The 21,616-nt window shown below is 46.2% G+C and overlaps 1 pseudogene; it reads right to left on the minus strand.

The window, feature by feature from the left end:
• Positions 1-320: 320 nt before the first annotated feature.
• Positions 321-1,201, minus strand: LOC146174675 (uncharacterized; annotated as a pseudogene).
• Between the last annotated feature and the right edge of the window lie 20,415 nt (positions 1,202-21,616).

Below are 21,616 nucleotides of genomic sequence, written 5' to 3' on the forward strand. Positions count from 1 at the left end.
TATAAAGAGAAACATTTTCCAGCCAAAATATGCCCAATGTTTCTAGTCCTAAATTAGTGTTTCGGGTTTGATCCCTGAGTAATGTCTAAGGTTTCAGGCCTATAAAAGGTTGTGAGTCCGAGTCACAGAAAAGATTTTGTGTTCGAGTCCTAGAGATGCACATAGAGTGTACGTCAGAGGCTCCAGTCCTTCCTACTAGTCGCAGCGGGCATACAGCACAGATACATTGCCTGCCTGCCCCCCCCCCCACCCAAAAAAAAAAATAAAAAGAAAGAAAAAACAACTTTGTAAAAAGCTGAAAGAAAGAAAGAAAACTTTATTTAGCGAAAGGAAAGTCTCCCGGCGTGGGTGGGACCCTCAGTCCAGGGTCCCAGTGGCCTTTGGCTAACCGTCTTGCGCGCGCTGTCGTTCAGTTTTAGCTGGTCATCAGGCGTCAAGCAGGACAGCGCAGCCTTCCACTGGTCCGGTGTTGGTGTGGTGTTTATTGGCGCTACCTGCGTTTTTTGAAATGTCCATGTAACATGGAAGAGTGTAAGGGGTTCCCCGCTTGGCGGGCATTTATTCTCATATGTTGTGGGATGGATTTTACTGAGTAGACGCAGGTTGGGGTATGTATTAGTCTGTAGCTCTCTCCAAGCAATCGACTGCTCTTACTAAGGTCTTCGTGAGAAGCTGGGTGGATCCTCCTTAACGCTCTTTTATGTTCAAGGATGGCTCCACAGCGTCTAGTGACTGCGTCCAGTTCCCAGTCGTTGTGCGCCTCCTGGTTGGGGTATGCTCGGGCATTGGCGTCAGCACGTTGGTTACCTTTGACAGACTCATGGCCTGGTGTACACGTTCTGAGGCATCTTGAAAAGGTGATTTTTCTTTCCTTGAGTATGCGGATGGACACATTGGATATGCGTCTGCTGCTATACCTTCTGCATGTTTCTTGCGAGTTCGTAATTATTTGTGTAATAGCTTTCTCACCATTGTGGGTGATAGCGAGAGCGATTGTCGCTTCCTCAGCCTCGAGAATGTTGTTGTTCATGATTGAGGCGCAGTTGATTTCCTTAAGCTGGTGCTCAACCACGCTGGCTACCACTCCGTAATGTTCTTTGTATGTGGTCGCGTCGACGTACAATATTTTTTTTTCCCGGAAGCTTCTTTCGTGTGCCTCCGATCTTGCCTCTCTTCTGGCCTTGTGTACTTTAGGATGCATGTTTTTCGGAATCGGGTTGACCTTAAAGACCTCTCTTATCTCCTTCGGTATACTCCCCGTGCTAGTTATTTCTGTGCAAGCATCTCTCATGCCCAGTATATGCTGCGTGTTCCTTCCCGCTGGAGTCGGCATGTGTCATTTTCTGCGCGAGAAGGTGGGCCTCGATGTGCTCTTGCACTGTGTTGTTTATGCCTAGTTTAGAGAATTTTTCCGTCGAGTTGTTGACCGGTAGTCCAAGAGCGCATTTGTAGGCTTTCCTCAGGATTGCCTCCAGTTGTTCCTTTTCCTGTTCGAGCGCAATTTGGTAAGGGACACCATATACAATGCGACTTACAACGAGGGCCTGTGCCAGCCTACATATGTCCTCCTCGGACATTCCTCGTCTTCTGTTGGAGATTCTTGCGATCATTCGCGTCATCTGCGCTGTGGTATTTTCTAGCTGCCTGATTGTTTGATCTATACGGCGGTTGCTTTGTATCCGCAAGCTTAGGGTTTTGATTTGCGACACTTTCGGGATCCTCTTCGCCCCTATGTAGACGGCTATGGTGTTGCGCAGATCGTACCCTCTTCTGTTACTCTGAGCACCTCAGATTTCCCCGGGAAACATTCAAGTCCGCAATGTCGGGCGTATGCATTGACAGTATCTGCTGCTCTCTGCAGACAGTCTTGTTTTTCTCCTAAAAAAAACCCCTGGTCACCCAGATCGTGATGTCGTCAGCGTTGATAGCATGCCTGGGCTGAGTCAGAAGCCACCATTGGAATAGGATGCATCAGGACAGACACCTTCCACACCCCCAAAAAGGGAACACCGTAAGGCTCAGTGATATGCCCTATGCTCTTTAATATTGTTATGATCGGCTTAGCAAAAAAACGCTGAGTTGCACCGCCGCGGGGAAGCAGTGGTTGAGATGGTCGATTAGTGTGCCGGAGTATTTGTGTTCAATCTCGACCGCTGGCGGCTGCGTTTCGATGGAGGCGAAACGGGAAGGTGTCCATGGGCTGTGCGATGTCAGTGCTGTTGTTGCAGTGGCTGTAGAAACAAGGAAAAGAAAATGCACGGGCCTGCTACTGGCTCTGTAGCTGAGCCAACTCCGTGGCCTCGTGCGGACAGGAGAAAGTAGAGAAGAAAAAATCACCCACGATTACGTTACTTCATAATGCGAAATTTGAGCGCAGGTCGCCAGCTAAACACCTTTTCGATAGATTGAGGCAGTGTGAGCAACACACGTATGTACAATTACAGACAACATTTTTAAAATTTTCACACGTATTCCTTCAAGAAACGCTCCACTAACAGTTCTTGGCTGTCATAAAAGATGCTTTGTGGTCGGAGAAATGAAGAGACCCATTGAGTTATCAGGAGGTTCGGGAGGCAGCGCGTGGGCACATAGGGACGTTGCCCGACGAACATATAGCAGCGACTGACTGATGCCGATGACGCCGCTAGCGAGTGAAGCGAGTGAGAAGGGGATGCACGCACCGTGATCCGCTGATAGCCAGCCAGCGTTTCGGCAACCGGAGAGCACCTCGCCGCCACAAAGGAAGAGGGGTGGACCCCAACCCCCTCTTTCTGAATGGCAGCGCCAGGCCTCATCCCTGATGGGCACCGCCGGGGTGGTGCAGTGGTAAGACGCCCGACTACTGTGCCAGTGTACCCGGGTTCGAACCCGACTTCGGCGGCTGCGTTTGGATGGGGGCGAAACGAAGAGGCGTCCGTGTGCTGTGCGATGTCAGCGCACATTAAAGATCCCCAGGTGGTCAAGATTACTCCGTAGCCCTCCACTATGGCTCCTCTTTCTCTCTTTCCACTTTCACTCCCACTTCTTCCCTTCCCTTACGGCGCTGTTGAGGTGTCCACAGAAAAGTGAGACAGTTACCGCGCCTTTCCCTTCCTATAAATCAATCAATCCCCCCCCCCCCTCTCCCCTGATGGGCCCCGCCGGGGTGGTGCAGTGCTAAGACGCCCGACTACTGTGCCGCAGTTCCCGGGTTCGAACCCGACCACGGCGGCTGCGCTTCGATGGAGGCGAAACGAAGTAGCGTCCGTGTGCTGTGCGATGTCAGCGCACGTTAAATAGCCCCAGGTGGTCGAAATTACGCCGTAGTCCTCCACTACGGCTCCCCTTTCTCTCTTTTCACTTTCACTCCCACCTTCCTACCTTCCCTTACGGCGCGGTTCAGGTGTCCACAGAGCAAAGTGTGGCAGATACTGCGCCTTTCCCTTCCTGTGAACCAATTATCTCCCCTCATGGGGCCGGGACAGGTCGGGCCCCGCGGCTTTCAGCGCGGGTTAGCCTGCCACCGAATTTTCATTTGTTGTAGGCCGTCATTGCACCCGCCACCGCTTTGGTGGTGGACGACGGCTGTCGTTGCGGCGCGCGTCTTTCTCTCCCTCTTCCTCTTCTTTCATCTCTATTTGCTCTTCTGTTTGCACGAGGCAGCGGAGGTGTGCCCCGCCGGGGTGGTGCAGTGGTAAGGCGCCCGACTACTGTGCCGGAGTAAGCGGGTTCGAAACCGACCTCGGCGGCTACGGTTGGATGGAGGCGAAACGAAGAGGCGTCCGTGTGCTGTGCGATGACAGCGCACGTTATTCCCAGGTGGTCGAAATTACTCCGTAGCCCTCCACTACGGCTCCTCCTTCTCTCTACTTTCACTCCCACCTTCCTCCCTTCCCTTACGGCGCGGTTGCGGTGTCCACAGAAATCAAGTGAAACAGTTACCGCGCCTTTCCCTTCCTCTAAATAAATCAGGTAGCGGAGGTGGCTCAGCTACAGAGCCAGTAGCAGGCCCGTGCATTTCCTTTTCCTTCTTCCCACAGCCACAACATCTATATACATACGCAGTCATGTTGTCTTGACTCGCTAGCGGCGTCAGTGGCATCAGTCAGTCGCTGCTAGCGCGGCCTCCGTCGATCCCTCCCCCCTTCCTTTCCTCGTGTTCTCTGGTTGCTGCGCGTGCTCCTGCCCCCATCGCTCGCCGCTTAGTGTACCCCCCCCCCCCTTTTTCCTGCGAGGCTCCGACTGCCAAAGCGCCAGTAGGGTGTCTAGAAGCCCTAGCGCCAGCTTGAACCAACACCCTCTTGACTAAGGCCCTTCCACAGAGGCCGTGACGTCACGCCAGTTGCCCTCGACAGCCCGGACGCTGCTTTCGGCCACCTGGCGTTCGCGTTAAATCTCTCGCGGCTGCTTGTTATAATGACACCCAGGTGCGCGTTTGTTGCAGGTTTTTTGCATTCGGTAATTATTAAGGGAGCTTGACTAACACTTCGAGTTTATTTTTTTCGCACCACCGAGGCATGCACCGCCAATGTCTAAGGTAGCTTGTAGACTTGTAAACAGCGTTCTGAAATAGAGTCGCAAATGCTTTTATACAAATAGTTTTATTGACAGGAAGGGTTGGAAGCGGTCAATTTCATTTCTTGCTTGAAGTCTTCATTTTTCCGTCCGCAGCTTTTTTTTTTTTTTTTTTTTGCGCAGCACTTGAATATGAGTTTCTCATTTTACAAAAGTTGTTCAAAGTAACGTTTGCTGCGGCACGCACTACATGACGCACTAGTTTCTGGTTTGTGACCATTTTTACAGGATTCCAAGACGGCATCTCGCAGAAATGAAATGCCTACGGGGCTAGCCTGCCACCAGATTTGTATCTTGTAGGCCGTCGCTTCACCCGCCACCGCTTCGGTGGTGGACAACTGCATGGCCCTCCGGGGCTGGGACTGGTTCAAGTAACCTGTGCAATTCGGGTAAATAGGTGGTACGGCACTGGACACCAGATGAAACCTGTCACTGTCAACTGTCAGTCTTCCCTGTTGCTGCATCAAATTAATGTGTGATAGCCTCTTCATTAGGTCTTTCTCTTGGAAGGGAAGTTCACAAACTTGCGCAATGTATGAAAAATATGTAGTCAATTATTGCCGGTATATGGACACACTATTACATAATTGGCGTGTTATTAAGCAGTCCAGCACAGTACTGCATACTTCTGTTCATTATCCCTGGCCTGGTTAAATTCACTAAGACTGCCAGTCTTTTCACGTCAAACATTATTTAAGCACTACATGGCCTTCTGGTCGACCCCGTGGGACATGGGGAGCACGGCATAAACTTCAGTTTCTCACCATTGAATGCACTCTGGCTGTGAAATACTTCAGCGGGATGACTCTAATCCACGATTCATTTCTTGGAAGAAGGCAGCGGAGCAGGTAACAACACACAAGAAGCACGCACAAACACGAGGACAACGCTTCATTCCTGCTGGCATCCTTTGGAAATGCGAGAACACGCACCTTGGAACCAGTGTCATAGTTCCCGCGACACACAGGAACACACGACCACCCCATGTTACGCCACGTCAAGTGTAGTCTTCTGCGCAACGCCATATCCTCGTTGCAACCACCGGTGATGCTGGTCACACTTCAATATTTTGCACGTACTGATACATGCAAAAATGCATGCACACGATTGAAAGCACACTTGATCGTGGGAAAGCAGCCCAAAAATAACGTCAACGCGGAGCTGTGCAGCACCAAACCTAATCAAGAGAGTAGGCAGCGACGACTAAAAAGCTGATATTCAGTTGCTCAAACATTTTTGCTCGAACCTATTTCCGGGAACGTACGGAGAAAGCCTTTATTGGCTCATACTGTCGTCGAGCAAAGCTATCCGGGCGAGAGGCGCACCTGGTTGGTCGACAGAGAAGTGACATCACCAGCCACCAAAATCGAAGCGGCCAACCAGGTCTCATTTTGTCTAGCGTTCCTGCCATCTGCAATCCCACACGAACGCGCGCCAAAGAACACCACGTGACAGGAGCGATGGTGTACCGACCGAACGCCAAAGGTGTTGGCAGAAAAGGACAACTAGTGTGACGTAAACGCTGGGGAGAGGAGGATGTGAGCAGGCCTTGTAAAAGTCGAGAAGGTGTTGCTTGAACTGGGGGAGGAAAAGGGGGCGGAGCTGGTTACGAGACAGACGCGGCCGACGCCGACGCGAAACCCAGGAACGGGCGCCAAGGAGTTGCGCTCTAAAAGAAGAGGGAGAGAAAGACGCGCGTCGCAACAGCCGTCGTCTCCTATCGAAGCGGTGGCCTACAACAGATACAAATCCGGTGGCAGGCTAACCTCCGCCGTAATTAAGCGGCGTTGACGTACCACTTCCAGCCCTGTAGGGCCGGGAGCAGCACAGATATGACACGTCTCGTGCATAGAGCTTTCCACTTTCACTTTCACCTTCCTATCTCCCTAAGTGACGCAATTGAGGTGTCCCGAGAACAAGTGTGACAGATACTGCGCATTTCCTTGCTGTGATTCAATTATTTTGTAGCTGGAGCACGATGGAATAACACTACATGGGGCGCGAAGTCGCATTTTCTTTGTGGCTGTGGTCGCACTGCTCCTTGCGCCGTAATCTAGCAATCGCTGTTTTCTGTGGACACCTCAACCGAATAGCAACAGTCCCAAGCTAAAATTGTGTGTTAATTTATAGCAAAAGGAAGGCAAATTATCTGTCACTATTATTATTTCCGCTTTCACTCGCGCCTTCCTCCCTCTCTCTACGGCGTGGTTCAGGTGCCTACGGAGCAAGTGTAAGATATGCTGCGCCTTTCCTTTTAGGTTTCATTAAGGCTGCGTATGCCCGTATTTGGAATCTGCGAAAGTGACGCCACCTGCGAATTGACGACAGTGTAAACCATTAAAGACTTTCGCCTTAAAATCCTGTCTCCACCGGGTAACGAACCTCCATCCCTCGCATCCCCAGCCGAGCACTTGAACTGCGCCGCGCCCGGGATCGTCGGGAAAGGCACAAAATTTATTTTTCTACCGTGAGGATGATAGCGATAATCCGCAAAGGACAGATACTGCGCCTTTCATTTCCTTTAAAACAAATATAGAACGGATGTAAACTTTGATAAAAATTGCACACACATTCCTTTCCAAATACAGTCACCTACTCCCATGCATACCCTGCGTTATACACCCCTTACTGTAACTTATGCTACCAGAAAGCCAACTTAGGCCGCATACTAAAGGCATGACTACGAAACCCTTTTTCATGGGATCGACAGGTCTCCATCTTCGAGCAGTGGGAGGCCGCTATGCTAAGCTCGGGCTAGCTAATCCAACTGCGGGCCATTCAGCGTGCAACCCATGTCACCAGAGTTCAAGCGCTTTTGGTCACCTAGCGCGAAAGCTCCTGCCTACCCGACTTCCTCAGCTAAAAATTAAAGAGCGCCGGAGAAACTGCATTGGAGTAATGCCAAAGAACGGATATGCTGCTGTTGGTTGCTTCCAGTTGCTTAATTCACTTTTTGTTTGCCCATTTTAGTCTTTGGTACTTCCAAATCGCGCGCAAATCCTTTCGTACGCACTTTTTCGGCTCTACTTCCGGTTGCGCGCCGTCACAACTTTGACGTCATATCCACAATGGCACACCTTTCTCTTTTTCCGCTTTCACTCCCGCCTTCCTCCCTTCTCTTACGCACGGTCAGGTGTCCACAGAACAATTGTGGTAGATACTGCGCCTTTCCTTTCCTGTGAAGCAGTTATTCTAATTAATTACCTAATTACCTTTTTGGCCTAAATGTTTTTTCGGCAACAACATTACGTCACTCTCTATCGATTGACACCACTCATTAACCTCTAACACTTCGCAATTAGTCAGAACTGCTGCCCGAGTTGCTTTGGGACGTTAAACACCACAAACCAAACCAAACCAAAAACTGCTGCAGACATGATTTTGCGGACACGTGCTGCGGACGCAGTCTGCGGACACGGCCTATGGACACTATCTGCGAACAGAAATCTGTGAACATAGCGAAGTAATGCTTTCGCATAAATAAAAGTTTCACTTCCTCCTTTTGATGCGTTCAATGGAATGTTGGCCGATCGACAAGGGGCGCACGATGAACTGTGTGCAGCAACAACGCTCCAGGATTTACATTTCTCTAATGCAGATTTTGCAGTGATCTCGGACTTTTGCTGCGTCAAGCTACACTATGCTGGTCAGAGCAGAGTTTCGCATAAGCGCCGCCCGTTATGCGCATGTGCGGGAGCACCCAAATTCGAAGCGACCAATCAGAAGTCTTATGCCCAATCACCATCCATTGAATCGATACGTATTATTAATAAACATTGCCTTCCAACGGGGAGTCGAACCTCCATTCCTTGGATTCCCAGCCCAGCGCTTTACCACTATGCCACGCAGCGGATCGTGAAACGCTCTTTATAATTCCCCTTGTCTACAGTGACAATGGTAGCGGGATTCCGCGAGTGACAGGTACTGCGCCTTTCCTTTCCTGTAGAAGAAATATAAACGCCAGTGAACTTTAATGCGTTCAATTAAATGCTGGTTGTGTTCGACAAAGGGCGCGCGATTTACCTTTACAAGACGCTTTCCCAGAGCGGCCGCGAGAGAGGCCCGGAAGACTGAATCTTCCCTGACCGCACTGCCGCGGGTGCTTTACGCTTTACGCTACGTGTACCCAGGCCGGGATCAAGGCATAGCAGAGATAATGCACTGCCAATTTTTAAAATGGTTCACAAGGAAGGAAAGGCGCAGTAGCTGTCGAACTTCTTCTTTCTGTTCTTTCTTTTTAAATTCTTTTGTTTCCTTCAGATTGCACTTTGTCCGCAAAAAAAGCTCTGCGTGGTTTCTGGATCGCCATGTGTGAGTGTTTAGCGCATTGAACTAGTCTATCGATTTCTCTTGCGCATATGGGAAATATCAGTGTAAGGCGGCAATGCTGTGGTTGTCATCAGGCATAGCGTTAACGGCATGAAAACACGGGATGAAAATGGTTGGCAGTAAAGGGGAATAGCTGATAGTGGTCCCGATGGGTCTAGGATAGGTAGGTCGTCGCCAAATTTTGCTTGTTGTAGGCCGTCATAGCATCCGCCACCGCTTCGGTGGTAGACGGCGGCTGTTGCGGCGCGCGTCTTTCTCTCCGTCTTCCTTTTCTTTATCCTCTCCTGCCCGCGCGAGGCAGCGGAAGTGGCTCAGCTACAGAGCCAGTAGCAGGCCCGTGCATTTCTTTTCCTTCTTCCTACGGCAACAATATTGGCGGTGATTTACAGGAGTTGAACGTAACTGTTATCTGGCAAAGAAGAGTGTGCGTGTGAGCAGTATGTGCAAATAAAAACATAGCTGAGGTACTCATTTTAGTTCACAGCTATGTTCACAGATTTCTGTCCGCAGATCGTGTCAGCAAAACCGTGTCCGCAGCCGTTATAATTGAGAACTGGTAGTTGTTGTTGGGGCTGTAGGAAGAAGGAAAAGAAAATTTGGAGGACGCTTAAGCTTCGGCTTCAAGAGTGGAACGCGATAGCGTTATTGCACCTCGTTCGCACTGCCCACTCATTCGCTCGGTATGCTCTTGAGTCACACAAAGACATAGTTTTCATACTCAACACTTCTAAGTGCACTGTACAACTTTTTTCTAATTATTTGTTCAAACAAGTGCTTCTCACAATCTACATTATCGCACTGTGTTGTGCACACTACAACGTTTCTTGCTCCCGTGTTCCTTTAGCGTTCACACGCACTGAGTATAGCGGTCAGTCAGCACACACATACACAAACACCAAACTGGCATTTTCACTCATCGTAGTGTAAGTCATTTTGGACTCCTTCAAATCGCTCTCCTGGCATGACACACCTGGATGAATGTCGTTCGTTGTCTTCAAGAGCACTGTCATCACGCTATGATTGCGGTAGTGTGAACAGCACCCGTATCAGCATCATCCGCATTGGCATCCCCTCTGAATTCGTCAATTGGTGCCTCCTGTGGCCTGCGTTCTGTTCCTTGTTCTTGCTCCCCTTCGACTTGTTGCTCTTCTGTTGACTTCTGCCCGACCGCAAGAAGCATCGCCTTATGCACGGGCCTGCTACTGGCTGTGTAGCTGAGCCACCTCCGCTGCCTCGTGCGGACAGCAGAGAGAAAATAGACAAGAAAGAAAAAGAAGAGGGAGAGAAAGACGCGCGCCGCAACAGCTGCCATCCACCACATAAGCGGTGGGGGTTGCAAGGACAGCCTACAACAGATAAAAATTATGTGGCTGGCTAGCCCCCGCCGCAAGCGGCGTTGACCTAGGGTCCCAGCTAGGTTGCCTCGATGTCAGCGCCCGCTAGGCACCCTAGTACCAGCCCCGTAGTGCCAGGAAGGGGGTGTCAATCGATAGAGGGTGACGTAATATTGTTGCCGAAAAAATAATTAGGGCAATAAGTTAATTCGCTAATTAATTATAGGTGACAAATGCAAACGTTGACAGCAGCAGTTGTGAGCAAACGAGAAGTGGTATAGGTTAATGAGTGGTGTCAATCGATAGAGGGTGACGAAATGTTGTGTCCGAAAAAAGTTATTTAGCCTATAAGGTAATAATGTAAATAATTAGAGGGAAATCACCCTAAATGTTGTCCGCAGCACTTGTGACTAATTGAGAAGTGATAGAGGTTATTGAGTGGTGTCAATCGATAGAGGGAGACGAATGTTGTGACCTAAAAATAAAATAGGCCAGTAACTTAAATAGGTAATAAAATAAAGGCAGAAAACGTAAATGCTAAGGCTAAAATGATCTCATTAGCTAATGGCTCGGCGCCACATTTGAATGTATCAAATACTAAAATAGTTAATTTAATCAGTGAAATATGTAATGTAGAGGATGTGGCGTCATGCAACCGAAAGCAGACCCGAAAAAGGGCATGGGAAGAGATTGGCGCGCAATTTGAAAGTACCAAAGTCTAAAATGGGTAAACAAGAAGTGAATTAATGTGACGTAGAGAGTCTGACGTCACGCAACCGGAGTAGAGTCGAAAAAGGGCATAGGAAGGAATTGCCGCGCAATTTCAAAGTAAAAAGGACTAAAACGTTAATAAGGAACTGAATTAAGCAACTAGAAGCAACCAGAAGCAACAAACAGCGGTATGAGTGGTTTCGCATTACTCCAATGTAGATTCTGTAATGTTCTTAAATTTTTTACTTTTTTATTCATTTAGAAACATACTGCCAGCCAGGGTCTCGGGCTTTAGGTAGGAGTAGGCTTACAATGCGCTTATGGGACAATAGCAAAAAACAATACATGGAACCATATAGTTAATCATAAAGCCAAACCAGTGTTAGATCAGCGATAAGTAAATTTGTTTGCAGAATAAGAAAGAATGTAAAAGGCAACAGATTGCAACAGAACTCAAAGGCAATACACCTTGACGTCGAAATCCGAATACATATCAGCAAAAACAATTGATTAAATGCATTCAATGTTCAGGCAGAGGGGTACACTGGACAACTTTAGCAGATTAGTCATTCACTCGCGAGCATTCACTCGCAAAGAATAATTCTTTGAAAATGCTAATTTTTCATGAGTATTCGTTAAACTTTTTAGTGTGATAGGAACGTGTTGCGCGTGGATTAATGATTTCGATGTAAAGTGATTTGTCAATTCCTAATTGGTCATGGTAAAGCAAATAGAAGGTTTTCATTCTATCCTGGTAGCGTCTTGAAGCCAGGCTTTCCAAACTTGCCTTTGATATTAGCGGGATCTGGGATGTGCGTCAGTTATATACATTATAAGTGAGCCTCACCGATTTACGTTGTACTTTATGCAGTTTGACAATGTTAGTTTTTGTGTAGGGGTCCCAAACAACGGCCGCGTATTGGAGTACAGGTCTGATGTACCTTTTATATACTAGTTTCATATCGCGTGTTGATTTTGCTATTGCTCTTATCTGGTAAACCGAGTTCTTTTATTGCCTTTTTTTCAACATATTCTATGCGCTCATTCCATCTCAGGTGACTTCTAATTAATACTTCAAGATATTTAAAACTTGCTACTGTAGCTAAAACGTTGTTCCCGATAAAGTATGTGAAGTGAAAAGGCTGGTTTTTGCGAGTGATGGTCGTTGCGACCACCTTATGGTGATTAATATCCATTTTCCATGTGGTGCACCATTGTTGTATGTTTACCAGAGATGTATATAAATCTATTTGATCTCTAGGACTGTTGATTGGATTATAAAGTATACAGTCATCTGGAAAAAGTTTGATTGTTATTGGGATTTCATGAGGGATATGCAATTAATAAAGGTCAGAAAGAATAGAGGCCCAAGTACCGATCCCCGAGAAACTCCACATTCAATTAAAACAGCTTTAGAGGACACATTACGAACCTTACCATTTTGATGACGACATGATAAATAAGCTTCAATCCATGCAAGCAGGGTGTCATTTTTTAGTAGCGCTTTTAGCTTCAATAGTAGTTTACAATGGGATACGCGATCGAACGCTTTTTCAAAGTCTGAAAAGGTAATATTCACCTGGTTACGATTATCTAAGTATGAAGCAAGATCGTGAATTTTTTCGAGCAGCTGGGTTACAGTAGACAAGCCTTTCTGGAAACCGTGCCGTCGCATATCAATTATTTTCTGATCGTGAAGAAAGAGAGAAATACGCTTGAAAATGATATGCCTCAGGGTTTTGCGCAAGTGCACAACAAGGGAATGGGTTTAAAATATGGGGGTTGCGACTGGTCGGCGGTTCTAGGTATAGGGGTGATTTAGGCATATTTTCAGTCATTTGGAAGTTCGTCGCATGTCAGCGATTTGTTGAATATGATGGTTAGGTATTTCGCACACCATTTGGCATACCTTATTAGAAAACAGTTCGGAATTCTATCTTCACCAGACGACTTCTTGGCATGTAAGTTGAGTAATAGCGAAAGCACACATTCTTCTCTATCGCAAACGTTACCAATAGTCGGGAGTTTTTATAGTGGTTAAAGCGTGGCTTTCAGCCATCATCAAGTGTGAAAACCGAGTAAAAGTAATAATTGACAAATTTGAAAATGCAAATGCCCTCAATTGTGACGACGTTATTCAGGCAAATGCTTCCCAATGATGTCTTTTTTGGGGGAAATGTGGCGCCAAAAGGTCCCTAGGGATGAACGCCAAAAAAAATTTAAGGGAGACATTTTGACAATGAGCTCTGGCCCTCTAAATGCTCTCTTTCAACATTGCGCGCAAATGAGCAATACCCAGTCATTGTAATAATTTCCACTCGTAGCTAAGCATTTTTACTCATTTCTAATTAGCTGCGGTCATTAGAAGTCGTCGCTTGACATAATTTTTTCGTAGTTATGATGAGCCATACCTACTAATGGCTGTCATTATCTCTCATAGCTAAGTATTTTACTCGTTACCAATAAGCTGTGGTCATTACACGTCATTGTTTGACATATTGGTCGTTTTGTAGTCTTTAGAAGTCATGATGAGTCATGCCTAGTCATTGTAGTCATTACAACGCATCGCTAAGCATTTACACTCATTTTCAATCATTTGTGGGGATTACAAGTCGTAGTTTGACATACTTGCCATTACAATTTATTATTAATCATCATTATTATTCATTAGCTACATCGATGTATGATTGCACCTTTTATTCATTACCTGTCACCTGCTGTCATCATCAATCGGTTCCATAGCTTCCCGAAAATGCCACCTATAACAATCGATCCACCTGGCGTAGCCAAATTAATTGACTCTTTCAAAATGATTCTTCACCTGGTTTCGATGCGATTAGCGCTAAATTCCTAAAAAATACTTGTGCTTATAGTTCAGTTATACTAACCAAACTTTTCAACAGTCACTCGACACAGCAAGCCTTCCTAACGACTGGAAAATTGGGAAGGTGGTTCCAATTCACAAGTCCGGTGGTAAGCACTCCCCTCAAAACTTTCGTCCCATTTCGCTCACAAGCACATGCTGCAAATTACTAGAACATATCATTTTCAAGCATGTCTTTACCTTTCTCGATGAGAATTCATTTTTCACACCTGCGCAACATGGTTTTCGTCAAACATACTCATGTGAAACTCAGTTACTTGCCTTTACTGATAAGCTATACCGCATACTTGACAACTCATCGTTTGCTGACTGCGTTTTTTTTTGCATTTTTCCAAAGCATTTGATAAGGTATGTCATAAATTGCTGCTACATAAATTGAGCCATCTTAATCTCAATCCTAACGTCTTCGACTGGATTAAATCTTTCCTTCTTAACCGTTGGCAATTTGTACATGCTAATGACACTAATTCACCGATTACTAACGTGCTATCTGGTGTTCCACAGGGATCGGTCCTCGGACCCCTCCTATTCTTAATCTATATTAATGACCTTCCTTCTGCCATATTCTCTAACATTCACCTTTTTGCTGACGATTGTGCAATATTTCGGGAAATAAATAACGTTAACGATACTGACACTCTCCAGTCAGACCTCAATTTGGTGTCAGACTAGTGCAATGCATGGAATATGGAATTAAACATTAATAAATGTAAAGCTTTGCGTGTTTCCTGTGCATCTAACGCCCTTCCTTCATATTATCTTAATGGCACTCCTCTTGACTGGGTAAAAACATACAACTACCTAGGTATTCATATAACTCAAAATTTAACATGGTCTATTCATATTGACTACGTTATTAATAACGCTAACCGCATGTTAGGATACCTACGTCGGAATTTCACTGCCGCTCCCTCATCTCTTAAGCTTTTACTGTATAAAACACTTATACGTCCTAAACTTGAACACGCATCATGAATATGGGACCCTACACATGAAAACCTCATATATTCCTTGGAACTAGTCCAAAATAGTTCCATCCGTTTCATTGTTTCAAATTACAATCGTACGGCAAGCATCACAGCCATGAAATCTAACGTTTCACTCCCACCGTTACAATCTCGCCGTAAAATTGGTCGCCTAACGCTATTTCACAAGCTATATCATCACGTTGCGCTTCACGACTGTTTCATATCATCCAAGAATACATTTCACATCGCATCGATCACCGCCACAAGGTTGGCATCCGAACATGCTACACCAAATCTTCTTTTCAGTCATATCTTCCCCGCACATCTGTGGAATGGAACCGCCTTCACCCCGATATTGCAGCCATTTCAGATAACAAAACCTTTCACGACGCAATAGCTAACAATGTTTTTTTTTTTTTCTGAAGGAATTTGATCATATGCTATATCTGTTTCCACTGTGTTGTGTAAATTGATTTTATGTTATTTACGCTTTGTGAATGTTGTTTGTTTTATTCTGGAGGAATTTTATTTTGTACTACTTGTTTTCACTGTATTATATTCATTGTTCTGTATCATAATTCTGCAGGGGGGGGCGACAGAAAGTTAGGTGGGCGGATGAGATTAAGAAGTTCGCAGGGGTCAAGTGGATGCAGCTAGCACAGAACCGGGTTAAGTGGAGAAATATGGGAGAGGCCTTCGCCCTGCAGTGGGTATAATCAGGCTGATGATGATGATGATAATTAACCCACTCCCCTCTGTAATGCCTTTGGCCCTGAGGGTACAATAAATAAATAAATAAATAAATAAATAAATAAATAAATAAATAAATAAATAAATAAATAAATAAATAAATAAATAAATCGTTTTCATTCTTAATCTCCCTCCCTCACACGTCCGCTTTTTTCGAGCGACACATTAGCGCACCGATGCGACGCGCAGATCACGCGCATGATTTATCGCTAAACGGATAGCCTAGAAAGGCTCTTAAAAATATATCCGTACTCATGCAGGTTGCCGCAGTTGAAGGCACTGTAGCCCGGTATTCTGTCGCTAATTACTTCTTACAAGAAAAGAAAACCTCAGCAATAAAGCCCGGACGCGAAATACAGCAATCTCCACACACGCGCTGCGGTGAAAGACGTCCACGCTGTGACAGTTTGCCAGCGTGACCCATTGTGACCAATCGTTGGCGCAGCGATGTGGGGAAAGGAATCTCGGTACTATGAAAATTATTGAGGCACTCTAGGCTAACCTCCCTGCCAATCGTCCTCCTCCACCTTTTCCGGGATGAGAGAGCAGCCGCGTTTTCCTCCCCTTGATAGGCACTCGAGCGCCTAAACACGCACTTAGCCACTGTGACTGGATTATACACAAAATAACTGTTACTACTGCACACCAACTCGTTTTTCAAAACGCACTGAGTGTTTCGTGCTCAGACGTTATATCATCCCGTATACGAGCTCCTTGTACCTTGCCCAAGGATAAACTTCTTCCAGACTCCCGACAGCTCGTCCTAGCTGCTTCGTCGTAGCCACCTTTGCCCGCCGCTAGTAGGCGGCATAGCAATGGGTTCCTGCCAGCCTCCGTTTATCAAAAATTGATTCGTCTGGCCTGGCATTTCAGCCACTGTACTCACACACGTCGCGTATTGTACTTTGCCAACAATATCAGTGGTCTCTAGCACCTCCTGTCAGTTTCCTGGAACCTTTTCCATCTCCTTTTATGCGTGTCGAAGCCGTCGGCTTCGATTTGTGGGACCCCTTTCATTTACTCCTGTGTGCAACTGTTGGCGGTTTATTGCTGTCGTCTATCAAACCCAATACGCTTAGTACACAACTCTTTCTTCCAGTTCCACTTTCGAAATCGCCTATTGTTTTCTCCATGCTCTACTTCTTTGCCACCCCACCCATAGTCTCCTCCTCAGGGGATCGTGGCAATCTTTCTACTCATATTTCCTCGTAAGAGCTTCATCATGCTTCGGGCCCAGTGCACAAAACTACGTTCGCCTACTTCCCCAGACATAGCCTCAAAGAAAGGTTTCATCGCAACTTTCAGATATGCTCTCGGCCTATGGTCACCCCGACCACACTACTGGGACTCTTTGCTTTCGTTTCGCATATTTGCTTACAATACCATCCATCAAATATTTTCCATCTGCTCTCCGCTTTTAAGCTAAAGCTTCCCTGCGCCAGCTGCGGTACCTTTCGCGTATGGCGCAGTTTGACCTTCAGCTGACCTTCAGCCGCTTGCCGTGCCGCGCGCGGCCTGCTTACCACCCGACTCTTCGCACTAGCTATGCATGGAGAGGGGGGCGCTCCATTTTACTGCGACTGCTTCGCTTCTACATCGTACTCATGGTGTAAGATCGTACTACACCTGCTTCACACTCCTGGCAAACTGTATTCGTACCGTTACATGTTTCCAGTTTCGGCGAAGCGTCGTGCGTGACGTCATCACTTAGCTATGTGTCTCGCTGCACATATACGGTGCATCACAGCTGCTGCAGTCTTGCATTGGCACTGCTGCCCTTAACCAAATGATAAAATCCTTTACGGAAATTGAGCAGAGAAAATATATGCTTAATCGAGGTGAACATCTTATAAAGCTAGTTCAGAAAAGACGAAAAAGAAACCGTAGTCGTGCAACCTGGTGTTTGAATTTCTGCGTCCAACAAAGCGAACCACTGGAATAGGCCACAGTTTTTATAAGCAAGACAGGATGTGTATCTTTCTTGAGTCCAAATACTGCTACGTACTCAACATAAGGCCGATCTATACAAAAGCATGCCAGGAAAAAGGATGTCCTTATCGGACTAGTGATCTGACGGTTATCTTCTAAAAATAGGGCTTTACTCACTATGCAAAGGCGAAGCTTTTTATTGGCAATTTTATTCTTACAAAAGCGCGCTAAATAATATGAATGATTTAATTTTGCTGTGACTATTTGGTATTTCAGGATCAGCAGTTGGAAAAATTTTGGCCGTAAGACAACTTGGTGGCATTTGCAGCTTATTTAATTTCCGCCAAGATCTACGAGTGGGGATTAAAATCCTGCTTTTAATGATTTTAAGGTATTTGACGAAAGGCTGCTCTTATATTTACGTAAAAGCAGCGTATTCACGTGTATCGTTTACACTTGCGCCAGTACTCCTACCATCAGCGAGCTTGACATCACGAGCACTGATATTCTTGCAAAAATGAGACCAGTACTGCATGGCACTATTGTAGGTTCCCTATGCTTCGCCCCCTTCGTGCCCTCTGGCGACACCAGGGAGCCCATCCTCGGCGTTTGTTAGTCTGTTAATTTATAAGTGTCGATGGTCAAAGCTGCACCTTAAAGACCGTAAGAGCAGCAACCTGTGCCCTTTTGAATTGTACATGGGTGTTCGCTATATGATGAGAAGAGAGGAGTCGCTGGAGAAAGATTTGATGTTGGGAAAGGTTGAGGGTTGCCGGAGAAGGGGTAGGCAGCGAACGCGATGGTTAGATGGCATCCTCGAGGCACTGCAAATGAAGTTATGTGATGTTAGGAAGATAGTGAGAGACCGGAAAGCGTGGCGTGACATGGTCAATAGGGTCACGAAGAGTCGGACACGACTGAACGACTGAACTGAACTGTCCGCTATACGGCTATTTTCTATACAAATACATGCCTTTTAGAGAAGCTAATAGTTCGTACAATCGTGACGATGTGGTGCGTAGGTGTGAATGTGCAGAATTACCGCTGAAAGAAAAATATTTGCCTTCAGACTACTTGATTGATTTTCTATGGCCGTCGGAACAAGCTCGTTGATAGGGCAAGAAATATTCTGTTAGTCAGATTTTGCGGCGCAGAGGGAGACTACAGGCAGTGGAAATTAACATCTTCGTAAGAACACCCCACCGCACCCTATGATTCGAGCACAAATACAAATGAAATGTTAGGCTTGATTAATACAGTATTTCATTAACGTCCGCCAGCAGTTGGCGCTATTTGTTGAAATTCAAATTTGAATGAGAAACGAATAAATAATTTCGTGAATTCTGAGCGGCAGAAAGTAAAGTCTGGAAAGGAAAGTTGTATGATCACCTGTTTCTAGTTTTGCGGAAGAAATAAAAAGATTGATATATTTATCAATTGATATCCTGGGGAAGTGTGCCGTTCATTTTTAAGATAGATAATGTGGTCCTAGATCAGGTAGATGATGCCGTCATGAGGGAGGCGATATATGCATAGCCTTAGAAAACAATGTAGAAAACAGCATACATACTCCAAGAGAGTCCAGAAGAATTGCGTATTTTTATGGATGACTACATGGTGAGGTTTTAGGCCTAGTCAAATGAATGTTAGCTTTCGATATGCCTGGCTTAATAAACCACTTGGTGCATGGCGAAGAGAAAAATAAAAGAGGCGGAAGAGAGGCACCTTCACGAAAACCAGATACAGCCACATCATGCTAGAATACAGGCAATTTTACGACATCGAAAAGATAGCACGTTGCCACTACAGACGCGCAAAATACTAGATAAATATTTGTATAAAAGCAGGAGTAAATTAATTGTATGACATGTCATATACCATAGAGTTCCTTTTTTATCTGTGAGCTATTTCATACTAGTTCTGGAAGCAGTTCTCAGTTCTTATTCATATTTGATGATATGTCGAAAGGGCAGCGGTACGGGCATATATGTTGTGCTCAGGGGATAGTTCAGTCTTTGCAAAGTCGCGCGATGGATTGAGATTTAGCAATATGAAGTCTATCAGCTTAGAAATAAATGCATTTTAGTGCAGGAAGTGCTGTTACGGAAGACCAACATTCTTATTATTTGTATTTTTTTAACGCTTCTCTTAGGATTGTAACTGTTGTGTGGAGTGACAGCATGATGGCTTGGGAATGACGTGACAAATTATCATGGGATCGTTAACCATTGACCCCTATCTAAGGCTGGTCAATAAGGGAGCCAATGAACTTATTATTCTCTTTAATGCAGATACTGAAACAATATGAGGCAGGCATAAGCTCCGCTTTAAGGCTAAGACGCGGTAGCGTAGGCTACCCGCCACAATATAATGCCCCGCTTTAACCAATGTCTATGATTGAGCCTGCGGCCTAGGAGTAATGTGAATGCATGTGGTAGTGCAAGGCGCCGGCTGAATCTAATAACACCTTCACATATGAAAGGACAGCGCCAGTTGGAAGCTCCTGAAGCAGCCGCCCAATAGAGTAGCGAAAAATGGAGCACTAGACTTTTACTAGAAGAGCACGTATACATGCTTTCTCTGATATTTTCACAACGCAATTTGAAAGAGAAAACACCTCCAGGAAATGTGGTTGCTTATCGTATTTTTTTCAATAGAAATAAAATATACCAAAGGGATTCCAACCATTGTCTTTGGCGTTTATATTGGTTCTTTTGGCTTTCATAGATATTCTGCTTTTCCCGCTATGTGAGGCTGGTGAGAAAACCTCAACGTTGAGAGAACGGAGTAACGCCACGCCGACTTCGGTTTGGTTGTTGAACGGAGCCTTTATTTCGATAACGTGACACCGTCTTTTATGCAATAAATCACTATTGTCATTTTGAACGCATAAGATAACATCCAGGATATTCTTATCCAAATTAAAGCTTTCTAGTTTTATGTTCGCACCCACAATTAACAAAAAATAGCTAATTTCACTCTGGCTTGTAGGCATCTCAATTTAATAAATCCTGGGATGATTTGTGGCAATATTGGCTCCCAAAAATGATAACTGCGATATAAGTCAGGAGGGCTAACGTGAATGTAGCGCGCTTTCTACTTAAAAGAATGCTTTTACACCACCCCACTGTCATCGACATCTGCTGATCTGCGCCGACCGCGTGAACGCTGCACGCTCAAAGCTCGAGCAGAGAAGATCGAGAGCCCAACGAGAGCGTTTCGTAAGGCCTGCAGCTGTTCTCAAATCCAGCTTCACTTTCTCATGGATTCCGCACTGGCAAGCCCAACGACAAGCGACACTCAGCTGACGCAAGCCAAGGCAGTGAGACGCCAGGATGCGGACGTCGAGGGTTCCAGGCATTCCTCGACAGAACGCCGTCGAAAGCAGCGGCGCTCCCACGGACGACGCCTCGCCGGCCAACGCCCGCCGGACGGTACTGGAGTATCCTCCTCGGGCACCACCGTAGCTGCAGTATCCTCCTCGGGTAGTGCTGGTGCTGGAATATCATCCTCGGCCGGCGCCCGTGGTGGAGTGTTCTCATCGGGCAGGTCCGGTGGTGGAGTATCCTCGTCGGGCAAGGCCGGTGCTGGAGTATCCTCGTCGGGCAGCGCACACACCGCTGTCCAGCCATCCTTGCCCGACACGGGGGGAAATGCGCCAGGTAGTGCATTCTACTTATCATGCCATCGAAATGATCGAGTTTCGCACAGGTTTCTTGCCTTGTCTTAAGTGCAAACGCAGCGGATAGTGACCCTATATCTCCAGTACTGAGCATCGTATTAGAGGCTGCGTGCGGCAGAATACCTGGCATTTTCGATATTGTGAACTAAAAACCGCTGGCATGGTTTTGGAAGATGATAGTTTGGCGGTCACGTAAGGCCTATAGTTTTGGTTCGTCGATGGGTTGTATGACACAACGAGAGCCCGTGATGTCGACACATGTGATACAAGACTACAAAAATGCCTACAGTCATCGAAGAAAATGCTGAAGCGAAGCTGTACTCCCGCGTGTGCTCGCTTGACGGGCCGAGGTTGTTGCTCGGTGAGCAGCTATCTTCCCGTAAGATTTGATTACAATATCGCACACTTAATTGACAGGAGATTTATACTCGGGCTGCTCTTTAGGTGCGATTGTGGTACAGGAAGCAACCTCTCA

Source organism: Amblyomma maculatum, chromosome 11, assembly GCF_055883805.1.
Source record: "Amblyomma maculatum isolate TAMU_Amacu chromosome 11, ASM5588380v1, whole genome shotgun sequence".
NCBI classification, from domain to species: Eukaryota; Metazoa; Arthropoda; class Arachnida; order Ixodida; family Ixodidae; genus Amblyomma; species Amblyomma maculatum.